Raw genomic sequence first — 12,855 nt, forward strand, 5'->3', positions numbered from 1 at the left:
TTACATGATAATATTTTTGGAGACAATGGGGGTTTGAACACAGGGACTTGTTATCTCTTAGTTGGCACCATGCTACTTGAATAATGGCTGTATTTTTTGCTGATTAGAAAATGGAGTCTCATGAATAGTTCTGCCCTATTTTTATCCTCAGGCCTGAGCCACATATTTAGCTAGGAATAAAGGCATGAGCCACTAGTAGCCAACCAAAGGATAATATTTTTAACTCAAACCAAAGCAATGATGTGACTCTACAATTATAGCTATTAGTAATGACACAAAACTTTGATTTTTCCAAATCCTCCTGGACTGCCTGCACTGCCTGCCTGCTATCTACCACAAGGTGTAGCACTCTGTAAGGAAATTATTCTTCCATTTCATTGAATCAACCACGTGTCAGAAATGTATTCAATTGCTAATTTTCTAGTCCCTTGCCTAGAAAATTACTTAACAATTACATTTCCCTAAAGAAACAGATGGCATCTATGAAACAAGATAATTCTGTAAAGATATAATTTATAATAATAACAATGATTAAAAAAAAACCCACAGGGGTAAGTCAGAGACCTAACCAGATCTGATAGAAATAGTGTGTTTCTAGAGCAGCCATAAAAGGTGCTCAAAATAGCAAGGTCATATTATCTAACTCTTGTAGAAGATGGAAATATGAAATCAAAATGTTTTCTCCCAAGTTTCAAGGACAGTTCATCCTGGTTTGAGGGATATGGTTAGTCTCTTATGTACTTTATGTACTTGCTTTACTGATAACCCCTATAATATTTGCTTCTACCCTTTCTTGGTGACCTTCATTGCTTTCTTTTCTTTTCACTGTGTCTCATTTCTAATTATAAGGATAACAATCATGTTTGGTTTAGGGCCCATCCTACTTCAGTATAAATTTTCTTAACTAACCATATCTATAAAAAATCTGCTTCCAATGTTTATTACATCTAGAATTCTAGGAATAGTTTTATGGAGGCAGCTGTATTTTAATCAACTCAGTACAATTTTACAGAATATACATTTGAGAGAAATTGTACCCATTAGAAAAATAATATGATGATCATGAATTAGTCTGGAATGGGTGAAGCTAGGGAAATGAACATGCAAATTATATTTCTCTCACCTGGATCTCTTCTATGCTTCCATTGACAAAAGCCTAATGGAAAATAGAAGACATGGACTGTATCGCTCGCATTCTTTGAGAGACAGTCAAGGACAGATGGTAGTAAATAAATCATAAAGACCAAAACACACTCTAACATACCGCCAAAGGTACCTGCAGAAATATAAATAGCTCACTAGGTTTCTCCATTGAACATCAATAAAAGTAGACAAAATTAAGTCATGTTGGAATGAAATGATAAAAGCAATGGGATTTAACCTGAATTTTATAATAATTTATATTAATAGAATATGCCAGTTTTTAATCTGGACATTCATCCTTCCTTTAATAGCTCAAGGAACAGAAACTGATGAATACGCCAAAAAAGAGCAAATGGTGTCTGTTTCTAACATATATGGAGAGATATATGTAGATATATCAAATTAAGGTATTTTTAGCCTCCTCACCAATGAAGCACTTCTATCAACAATAAATACAGGCTAGTAGTCACCAGTTCTCCATTGGTAGTGGGAAATATCACCTAAGCAAGAGGTTTAGTAGCTTCCTTGTAAATAGAATAGCACTTAATATAGAGCACAAGTCAATAAATGGGGAGTCTTCGACTTACTTAGGTTAACTAAAAGACATACCTCTTCATTGCTTAGAAATTTAATGCAACATCATTATTTTCTTATGTATCTGTTGTTCTTTGGCTCTCTCCCTTGACATACTTTAATGGACCTATGTCTTTGAGACAAAAGGAAATAGTTATTCATAATCTGGAATCCTCTCTTCTAAAGCACTATAGTTGGAGACAGGTGCTCTAGCTCATAATTCCAATTCTAGCTACTCAGGAGGCTGAGATACACAATTTGTGATTATTTTGAACTTTATAAATACATCCTCAATTTGATTCTAAATGAGTTTATACAACAGAGTTTTCAAAGAAAAATAAGTTAAGAAAATAAATTTCTCATACCTGTAACCAATCCTAACTTCTAAGGAAACAAAGTCTTTTGAGGAACTTCTGCTTTCCAGAGTGGTTGAAAAAGTTTACACTCTCACCCAATAGTGTAACACAATTCCTTCTGGTCATATCCCAGCCAGCATCTGCTGTTATTAGATTTCTTGATAATGACCATTCTAACTGCAGTGAGGTAGAATCTCAAAGTTGTTTAGATTTGTATTTCTTTTATGGCCAAAGATGTTGAGCATTTCTTCCTGTGTCTATTGCCCACTTTTATTTCCTCTTCAGAGAAGTCTCTCTTAAAGTCACTAGCCCATCTTTTCTTGGGGATAGTTGTTTCTATAAAGATTTTTTTTGAGAAATTCAGTTTTTCAAGCTGTAGGTATTGTGTTTCTGGATTTTGAGAAAGTTTCAACCTGTGCCAAATAGCCCTAGTGTTTTCCCTATCCCCTCCTGCAATATTTTCAGGGTATCTGCTTTTACCTCCAGGTCTTTATTCCATTTGCAATTGATTGTTGTGCAAGGTGATGTATAAGGATCTAACTTCCCTCACCATTTGTTGAAGAAGCTTTCTTTCTTCCATCTTGATTACATTGGTCTTCAGGACTATTCTTGTGCCAATACCAACCTGTTTTCATTACTACTTTTAATAGAGTTTGAAGTCTGGTATTTATATCCCTCCAGCAGTGTTTTTTCTGCTGGGGACTGCTATTTAGTTCTTTTATTATTCCATATAAACTTTGAGATTGTTTCTTTTATTTCATTAAAGAATGACAGTGGGATATTGATGGCTATTGCACTGAATTTAAAGCTACCAGAACAAACATGTTCATTGTAACATCATTTAGCATAGCTAAAGTATGGAACCAACCCAGATACCCTTGCATAGAGGAATGGATCAAGAAGATATGATATGTATGCACAATGGATTTCTATGCTTCCATCAGAAAGAATGACATTGCCCCATTTGTAAGGAAATGGAAAGACCTGGGAAAGATTATTTTTAGTAAAGAAAGCCAGGCCCAAGGAAATGTAAGTTGCATGGTTTCCTTCATTTGTAATAACTGGAATATGTGTATGATATTCTTAGCATGGGATCAAAATAACTCAGTCACTAAGTACATAGACCACGTGTAATGAAGCATATCAAAATGAACTCCAAGATTGGAACAAGAGACTCTTATTATGTCCACTTTTCAGCAATTTCTACTTTTTTTGTTTTAATTTTCTGTACCCTTTGTCTTGTATAGAAGTTTATCTTTTCCAAGGAAGGGAAAGGGAATGATAGAAAAATCAGGACAAAGGATGAATTAATGAAACAATAGCACACACTAAACACTATATTGGAAATGAATTTAACAATTTGGGTTAAAAGGGAGAAAATGAGGAAGGAGGAAACAATGCTTAAAAAGAAATGTATTCATTGCCTTTCTTTTGTAACGGTAACACACCGTTCATCAAATTTACAAAAAAAAATATTTTAAAAGTAAAGCCTCTTCAACAAATGGTGCTGGCAGAATTGGTCAGGCACCTGCAGAAAAGTAAAGCTGGATCCTTATATCTCACCCTGCACCAGAATTAATTCCAAATGGATCAAAGACATTGAGGTAAAAGCAGATACGTTGAAAACTTTGTAAGAAAGAATAGAAGATACACTAGATCTAAACTTTCTTTCTTTTATTTTTTTTTGTGGGTCATGGGGCTTGAACTCAGCCTGGGTGATATCCCGGAGCCTGGGTGAACCAAGCCCTACTTCCCATTTTCTAGAGGTTAACTGAAGATAAGAGTCTCAGGTCCTTTTGTGCCCAGGCTGGCTTTGAACCTTGATCCTCAGAGCTCAGCCTCCTGAGTAGCTAGGATTACAGGTGTGAGCCACCGCTCCAGGCTAGGTTTAAACTTTCTTAATAAAGACCCAGAAACACAGCAAATTAAAGACAATTTGGACAAATAGGACTGCATTAAACTGCAGAACTTCGGTATAGCAAAGGACATAGCTAGCAAGTTAAATGGAAAGCCCACAGAGTGGGAGATCTTCATTAGCCATACAACAGACAAAGGCCTCAAATCTAAAATATATCTACAGCTCAAAAATTTGAATCTCTCGAAAACAAATCCTCGAAGAAACAACCATCCCAATGAAAGGTGGGCTAAACATATAATGAGTGATTGTTTTCCTATGTACTATGTTATCTCTCATCTCTTTTGCTGTCGCTTGCTTAACTCATATTGTTACAGTATTTTACCTTGTTATCTGATATATTGTATATATCCTTATTTGGTTATTTGAAATTCGATACAGAAGGGGGAAAACAAGACGAGGGGCGGGGGTGGGTAGAGGGAAATGGGGACCAAGACATGAGAAAGGGTATCAATGTTTGTGAAGTAATGCACCCTCTATCTGGTGAATATAATGTAACCCTTCTATTAATTACAATAAAAATATATGAAAAATAAATAAGTAAATAAATAATAAAGGTGGGCTAAAAACTTAAGGAGAGACTTCTCTAAAGAAGGAATAAAAATAGCCTATTGACACAAGACATTCATCAGGTCCAAGTTCAAGCTAAAACTGGCAAACAAACAAACAAATGAATAAATAAATAAGTATTGAAATCATATTTCAATTTGTAAAGCACATAGGAAGCTTCAGGCTGAGATGAAACCCAATAGTAATAATAATGATGAAAATAATAATAATAATAATAATAATGTAAGTTGAAATATAAAATAAAAATATGGGTATGGGATTGTGGCTTAGTGGCAGAGTGTTAGCCAAGTGTGCATGAGGCCCTGAGTTTCATTCCTCCATACTATATAAGGAAAAGATCACTAAATATATGGTAATTAAAAAAATAAAATAAAGTAAAAATGTTATATTCCTCATAAGTAAAAGCATGAATATGCATAAAGTTCAGAGAGAAAGAAATAAAGGCATATACATAAAGAGCTAATAAGTAGATAGAGGAGCTTAAGTTAAAAATAACAGAGTTCCTTTGCACATTGAATGTCATAAAACCAATCTAGTTATAATAAATCTTATATGAAAAAAATCTATTGCAAATGTAGGCATCAATTATAAGATTTTAGAATATATTCACACAAAATATACAGTTTTGGAAAATCGAACACATAGATTGAACTATTCTTTTTTTTTTTTTTTTTTTTTTTTGCCAGTCCTGGGCTTGAGCTCAGGGCCTGAGCACTGTCCTTGGACTTTCTCAAGGCTAGAGCTCTACCACTTGAACCTCAGCACCACTTCCGGCTTTTTTCTATGTATGTGGTACCGAGGAATCGAACCCGGTGCTTCATGCATGCTAGGCAAGCACTTTAACCACTAGGCCAAACTCCCAGCCCTGAACTATTCTTTTTTATATCTATTATTAGCCTTTTTACTGAAAGTAAATTAGCAATAACAAATATTAATCTATAATCTTTGTGACAGGGAATAGAAATATATAGAAAGATCTTCATTTAATTACAACTTTCTTCTACTCAGACATTTCATTAATTACACACTTATTTTTATTTGCATATAAAAGAGAGGGTTCCTTGGACACAGTGGCTCACTCCTGTAATCTTAGCTACTCAGGAGGCTGAGATCTGATGATCGTGGTTCAAAGCCAGCCCAGAGACTCTTATCTCCAATTAACCAGCAGAAAGCCGGAAGTGGCACTGTGGCTCAGGGATTAGGACAGCTCAGGGACAACACCATGGCCAGAGTTCAAGCCCTATGACCAACTAAAAACAAAAGAAAGAGGTGGGTTCTCAGTGCTGCATTTCTTTATATTATATATGAACATAGTTGGCTTCTGTGCTCCCCTCTATTGGTTTTTCTTACCCTTTCTCCCTCGCTATCCTTTTAAAGTTCTAACAAACTTTCAGATGAATCCCATTCTGGCTTTTTAATATGTACACACCGTTTACTTTCATTTTTTTCCTATCTTCAGTAGTTGCCCCCCAAATAACTCATCTCTTCTTTTTATATACATATCCCTTTTTTCTCTTTTGCAATAAATACAATTAACATTCCCACAGTCTACTTCATAAATGCTTGTTAACACATAGAGTATTTTTTTTCAACTTTTCTTCAGAAATTTCTCCAAGAATTAAGAAACTGTTCAGTATAAGTAAAATATCAGATTTTTCAAATAAATCAGAACCTAGGAAAGGAGGTGATTTTTTTACATAATACAATATGATGACTATTCTATGATTATTATATGCAGTAATTAGTAGGCATTGCTAGAAGAATTCTTAACTTTACCATTAAAAATATAGGGAGAAGCGGTGAAGTGGCAGCGCCCGGAGACTCCAGGCAGCAGAGTCTGCCGCCTCCTGGTGTTTGCCCAGGCTGCCGCCTAGGCGATGCCACTGCTCGTGGACTGCAGCGGAGCTGGTGAGAGCCTATCCGTGACTGGAGGAAAGAGCCAGACTTCTCAGAGGTCAGTCTGTTCAACAAATGGGACCCCAGGGACTTTTGTATTTTCAGCAAAGAGAGTTTGCAGTGACCTCCCCAAAGGATGGCTCCGTCTCCATTCTGGGTTCTGATGATGCCACCACTTGTCACATTGTGGTCCTGAGGCACACAGGTAATGGGATCACCTGCCTGACACTGCGATGGGTCGACACCAGGACTGAGGTGCCACTGATCGTGGACTCCATCAACTTCTTCTCTGACCATGCTCAGTGTGGGAGGCTTCAGTGACCACAGGCAGTGGTCACGGAAACTGACCCACCAGTTGCTTAGTGAATTTGACAAGTAAGAAGACAATGTTCACCTAGCGATGCTGTGCGTGACAGAATTAAATGAGCTGAGAAGAAAATGAAAACCATTTCCCAGTCATTTAAGGCATTGCTGTCAACATTAAAACTACAGAAATCTATAGAGCCTCCTTTAGAGATCGAGGCCCAGAGGCGAAGCTGCGGGAAGCCAGGGCATTAGCAGGAGGGCAGATGGTCGGCATCCATGATGCGCACACACAGGACTGCGGATAGGCCCCTATTTCTGGACACCATTTCCACACGTAGACTTCTGACTGCAGCAGGATGACGAGCACATACTAGAGAACCTTCCTACTTCCCCTCTGGCCGAGCCCCCATACTTCGTTGAACACATCAGGTCTATCTCGTTGTTCTTAAAGAAGTGCCTTTCTCCCATGAACACTCTGTTTCCTGGAAATTGGGCTCTCTTCTACAAATAGCATGAAGAAGGCCTATGGGAAAAGATTTCTCCCAGAAGCTGAAAATAGGAAACTTACCAAAGAAAGCAACTATTTTTGGCATGACAAAGGCTACTGATGGGGTTTGAAATGGGTAGGAATTTGCATTCTACATCCATTAGTGTTAAGGCACCAAATTCTTATCTACTCTCTAGCCCTTCTTTTCAATGGATTTGCACTCAGACGGAGTTTTGTTCTTTCTCTTATCACAATAGTCTCAGGAAATATAAAAGCATCTATTTTAACAAGAATGGATAACCAGATCATTTAGGAAAATATATTTTGGAAATATTTTAGATGAAAGGAAAAGAAAGATGATCTAAAGGATATATTGAGAGAGTAGCAAAAGTTCCTGTCCTGTTAACCCTGAATGTGAGAGATAATTTAGACAAGCCTCCAGTTCTGAAATCAAGATTTGCAGTAACTCATTGAGTGGATTGAGGATAGTACTTAACTTTTTAGAATGTGTTTTTCTTGTCTGACACGCTCCATTGCCACTCTGCTACCATTTGGAAAATTTATTGAAAACCTTTCTCATATTATGTCTTTGTGGTTTTCCTTGATGCTTTTAAGAATAATTACTTCAACCTCTAGAATACATGAAATAAGCTCTACTTTGTAGTGTCATGTTTCCTAATTAGGAATCTGTTTGTGAAACAATGTGCCACATTTTGCATAAAAGGAAATAGCTATTTTATTTACATTTAATTCTTCAGTGTCTAGCACATTCCCTATCAACCAAAGGCAGAATAAGAAAAATAAGAAGGCGGTGATAAAGAGACGTGGCTTTCTAAGTTAACATAAAACGAAGAGGACTTTATAGACTCTAAGAGGAATATATGTAGATGATCCTGGATGAAAAAAAATATGGTTTCTCCTATGAAGTGCCAAATCATATAGCACACAATAGAAGCACATATACACTCACATTAATATTATATCTTTTGTAGAAAATGGCTGGAATTGGAGATCATGTTAAGTGATATAAGCCAGACTCAGAAAAAAAATATTGTATATTTTCTCTCACAAATAATGATATGACTGTAAAGGGGGATTCTTTGTTTATCTTCTGTTTTTAAAGCAGTAGATGACAGGATTAAATATGATGAATATACATATTTTGAAATAGAATAATTAAAGCCATTAAAAAGTATAACATGTGGTTATGATGAGTAAAAAGAAGAGTTAATAGGAGTGAATATGTTCAAGTATGTTATATGTATACATAAAACATCACATGATTCAATTCCAAACTTTAGACTCTATTACAGGCCTATAATTATCAAAATAGCTTGGTACTGGCACAAGAACAGGCCTGAAGACCAATGGAATAGAACTGAAGACCCAGATATTAAACCACAGACCTATAGCCACCTAATCTTTGACAAGAGAGACAAAAAAATAGAATGGAAGAAAGACAGCCTCTTCAACAAGTTGTGCTGGCAGAACTGGTTAAGCACCTGCAGAAAACTAAAGTTGGATCCTTCTTTGGCACCCTGCACTAGAATTAACTCCAAATGGATCAAAGACCTGGAGGTAAAAGCTGACACACTGAAAAGTTTACAGGAAGGAATAGGAGATACACTAGGCCTCCTTGGCACAGGTCGAAACTTTCTTAATAAGGACCAAGAATCACAACAAATCAGAGAAAGGCTGGATAAGTGGGACTGCATTAAACTGCGGAGCTTTTGTATGGCAAAGGACATAGCTAGTAAATTAATTAGGAAGCCTACAGAGTGGGAGAAGATATTCACCAACCAAACAACGGACAAAGGCCTCATATCTAAAATATATCAACAACTCAAAAAATTGAATTACTCCAAAACTAATCTCCAAAGTAACAACCATCCCATTAAAAAATGGACCAAAGACTTAAAGAGAGTCTTCTCTGAAGAAGAAACAAAAATGGCCTATAGGCACATGAAGAAATGCTCAACATCTCTGGTCATAAAAGAAATACAAATCAAAACAACTCTAAGATTCCACCTCACTTCAGTAAGAAAGGCCAGGATCAGAAAAACGAATAATAACAGATACTGGAGGGGATGTAGCCAGGAGGGATCACTACTACACTGTTGGTGGGAGTGCAAACTCGTTCAACGACTATGGAAAGCAGTGTGGCAGTGCCTCAAAAACTAAACATAGAACTCCCCTATGACCCAGCAATTCCACTACTTGGCATTTACCCAACCATCCAGAAACAAGGGCATACTAAATCCACTAGCACAACAATGTTCATTGCAGCACTATTCACCATAGCAAAGATATGGAACCAACCTAGATGTCCCTCAGTTGATGAGTGGATCAACAAGTTGTGGTATTTGTACACAATGGAATTCTATGCTGCTGTCAGAAAAAATGACATTGCCCCATTTGTTAGGAAATGGAAAGACTTAGAAAAAATCATATTAAGTGAAGTAAGCCAGACTCAAAGGAACTTAGGCTCAATGATTTCCCTCATTTGTCATAATCAGTAGAAACCTTGGGCTCTACTAGCAGAGATCTGCAATAGAGTAAAATCTTGATACATAAGGCCATATAGTATGAAGCTAATTGACAGGGCCTCCAGGATATTGAAACAAAAGCCATATAACGAATGATTGTTGTCCTTAATGTATTTTGTTATCTCTGATCTCTTTTGCTGTCCCTTGGGTATCTCATATTGTTACAGTATCTCATTTAGCTATCTGATATATTGAATTTATTTTTATTTGGTTATTTGAAATTTGATAGGGAAGTGGGGAAAACCAAGACGGATGGGGGGGTGGGGGGAGGGAAATGGGTACCAAGACATGTGAAAGGGTATCAATGTATGTGGATTAATGCACCAGCTATCTGGCAAATATCATGTAACCCTTTTATTAATTACACTAAAAAATTTAAAAATAAAAATAAAACATCACAAGAAGGGCTGGAAGTTTGGCCTTGTGGTAGAGTGCTTGGATAACATGCATGAAGGCCTGGGTTCAATTCCTCAGCACCACATACACAGAAAAAAGAAAAGCCAGAAGTTGTGCTGAGGCTCAAGTGATAGAGCTCTAGCCTTGAGAAAATCCGGACAGTGCTCAAGCCTTGAGCTCAAGCCCAGGATTGGCAAAAAAAAAAATCACAAAAGAACACTTTAGTACATTTAACATATGCTAATAAAAATGCTTCTTCCTATCATATTGCCCAGCCAGTCTTCTTAAAATTATAGAGCTAATAGAATCAAAGTCAGTACACAAGAGTGACATCAACATACACATGTTAATCACAGCACTGTTCACAGTAGCCAAGGTACTGAATGAGTAGTTATTAACATGTGTATGAATGGATATAGAAAAAAATGTCTTTCTTTTTCTTTCTCTCTAACACATATACATTAAGGTATTTATTAGTTACTTGAAAGAACAAATCCTAAAATATGTAGAATTTAGAAGAATTACGTGGAAGTAGAACTATTTAGAACTAGCTTTTGAGGAAGATAAGAGAGGTCAAAGAGGAGAAGTGTTAGAGAGGGCCAAGGGGAAAGGAAAATAGTTAATTTACGTTGAATAAATGCCTCAACATGTCATAATGAAACTTTCTTTTTGTACATTTTAGTATAAACTAAAATACCAGTTGTTTCTTTGTGTCTTTTGTTTACCTAACAAACTGAAGCACCTAAGGCAATTTCAATATGCTCAGAATTAGTTAAATGAACTATAAAAAATTTAACCAGAAATTGGCTCTCCTCTACAAATAGCATGAAGAAGGCCTATGGGAAAAGATTTCTCCCAGAATAGTTATGAGGAATAGTTAAGTTTAAACTTATCTTAGTCTAATTATATATGCAAATAATAAACTCATATATTTAGTTATATAGCATATACTCATATTGATACACTTAGTGAAAATAGAGGAAATACACTTAGTGAAAATTGTCAAGTACAATGTTAACAATTTTGCAAAGTTTTTTTATATTACTAAATTACAAATACTGAGTACCCAGCATCACAATGAATTGACATCAACTATTCCAGGGATTGGTGGAATCAGCTCCTTAATATTTTTTTGTCGGTGGTGGAGCTTGAACTCTGGGCCTCAGCACTGTTCCTGAGCTCTTCAGCTCAAGGCTACCACCCTTGAGCCACAAAACCACTTCTAGATTTCTACTGCTTAGTTGAAGATAAGAGCCTCACAGTCTTTGGTGCCTGGGCTGGCTTTGAATCTCAATCCTCAGGTCTCAGCCTCCTGAGTAGCTAGTGTTTCAGATGTGAGCCACCATGCCCGGCAGTTCCTTAATTTCTTTGAAAAAAATAAGGTAATTGTTTTCTTTGAACTAAAACCACACTTTATTGCTTTGGTGATTCTGATTTCGGAAAAGAAATTTCATTAAATTTACTAAGGCACTTTACATTTGTTTTCCTGCTTGCTTTATCTTCAAAAAAAACATACATGGCTGGGGCTGGGAGTTTGGCCTAGTGCTTGCCTAGCATGCACAAAGATCCGGGTTTGATTCCTCAGTACCACATACATAGAAAAAATCCAGAAATGATGCTGAGGCTCAAGAGCTAGAGCTCTAGCCTTGAGAAAAAGAACTCAAGAAAGTGATCAGGTCCTGTTTCCAAGCCCAGGATGGGCAAAAACAACAACAAAAAAGAAATATGTACATATATATATACATATATATATATACATAGTGATATTTACATCTTGTTACTATTTTATATGGGGAAATAGCATAAAACTAAAATTGTACTGTTATCCTGTAGATGGTATATAATAATGATGAATAATGGCATGTTTAATGATATTGTCCATGTGATGCAAAATAGGCTCATGTAAGACAGAAGGAAGTATCTTAGTGTGGGAAGAATGTTGTAAAAAGTGAAAGATGAAACACTTTCAGTTGAAATAGCACCTCAAAGTCACTCAATGACTGGTCACACATGAGTATTTTGCATCATTTAGGAATTTTTATTCATGCTTTTTTTTGTCATCAGCCTCACATAGAGTCCACATGCTTTAAGCCTCAAACTCCATAAGCTCAAGTTTTCACAACTATCAGAATATAGTTAAAATGCTTAAAGTCTTATTGAAAAATGATAAAGTGAGCTAATTTTAAAAGCAGCAGAAAATGAAGCTGTTGCTGTTATTGGGCCACCTATCCCAAATTAAGTTAAACATAGCTTCCCAACCTCCACTAGAAACATTAACTGTAAGGCACCACAATTATCTGAATTTGTAAGGAATATATCTTCAAAATATTGGTGGTTAATATATTAAATATATGGAATCAGGACATTTATCATAAATTTATTTTCTTTAAATGCCACAATAAAATTATTATAATTATATTTCATAACATAATAAAATCAACACATTATGGTTACATTGCTTATATATGTAGCAATAATCCAACACAGAAACATATACTTCCTATTAGATATTCTTAACCTCTCAACAAACCAGATACTCCTCTTTATCTTAATGGTGACAAACCTTAAAATAACATTCACTTTAGTGTTAAAATGAACCTTCTCCTGCTTTTGATTTACTAACATAATAATGAATACTTTCCTAGGATGAAGGAGAAAAGCAGAGCA

At 36.0% G+C, this 12,855-nt stretch overlaps 1 pseudogene; it reads left to right on the forward strand.

Moving 5' to 3' along the window:
• The window catches only part of LOC150056629 (protein N-terminal asparagine amidohydrolase pseudogene), a 49,585-nt pseudogene extending 42,273 nt beyond the window's left edge, over positions 1-7,312 (forward strand).
• The last annotated feature ends 5,543 nt before the right edge of the window (positions 7,313-12,855 follow it).

The sequence above is a fragment of the Megascapheus bottae genome, chromosome 12 (genome assembly GCF_031878675.1).
Source record: "Megascapheus bottae isolate mThoBot1 chromosome 12, mThoBot2.hap1, whole genome shotgun sequence".
Classification (NCBI taxonomy): Eukaryota; Metazoa; Chordata; class Mammalia; order Rodentia; family Geomyidae; genus Megascapheus; species Megascapheus bottae.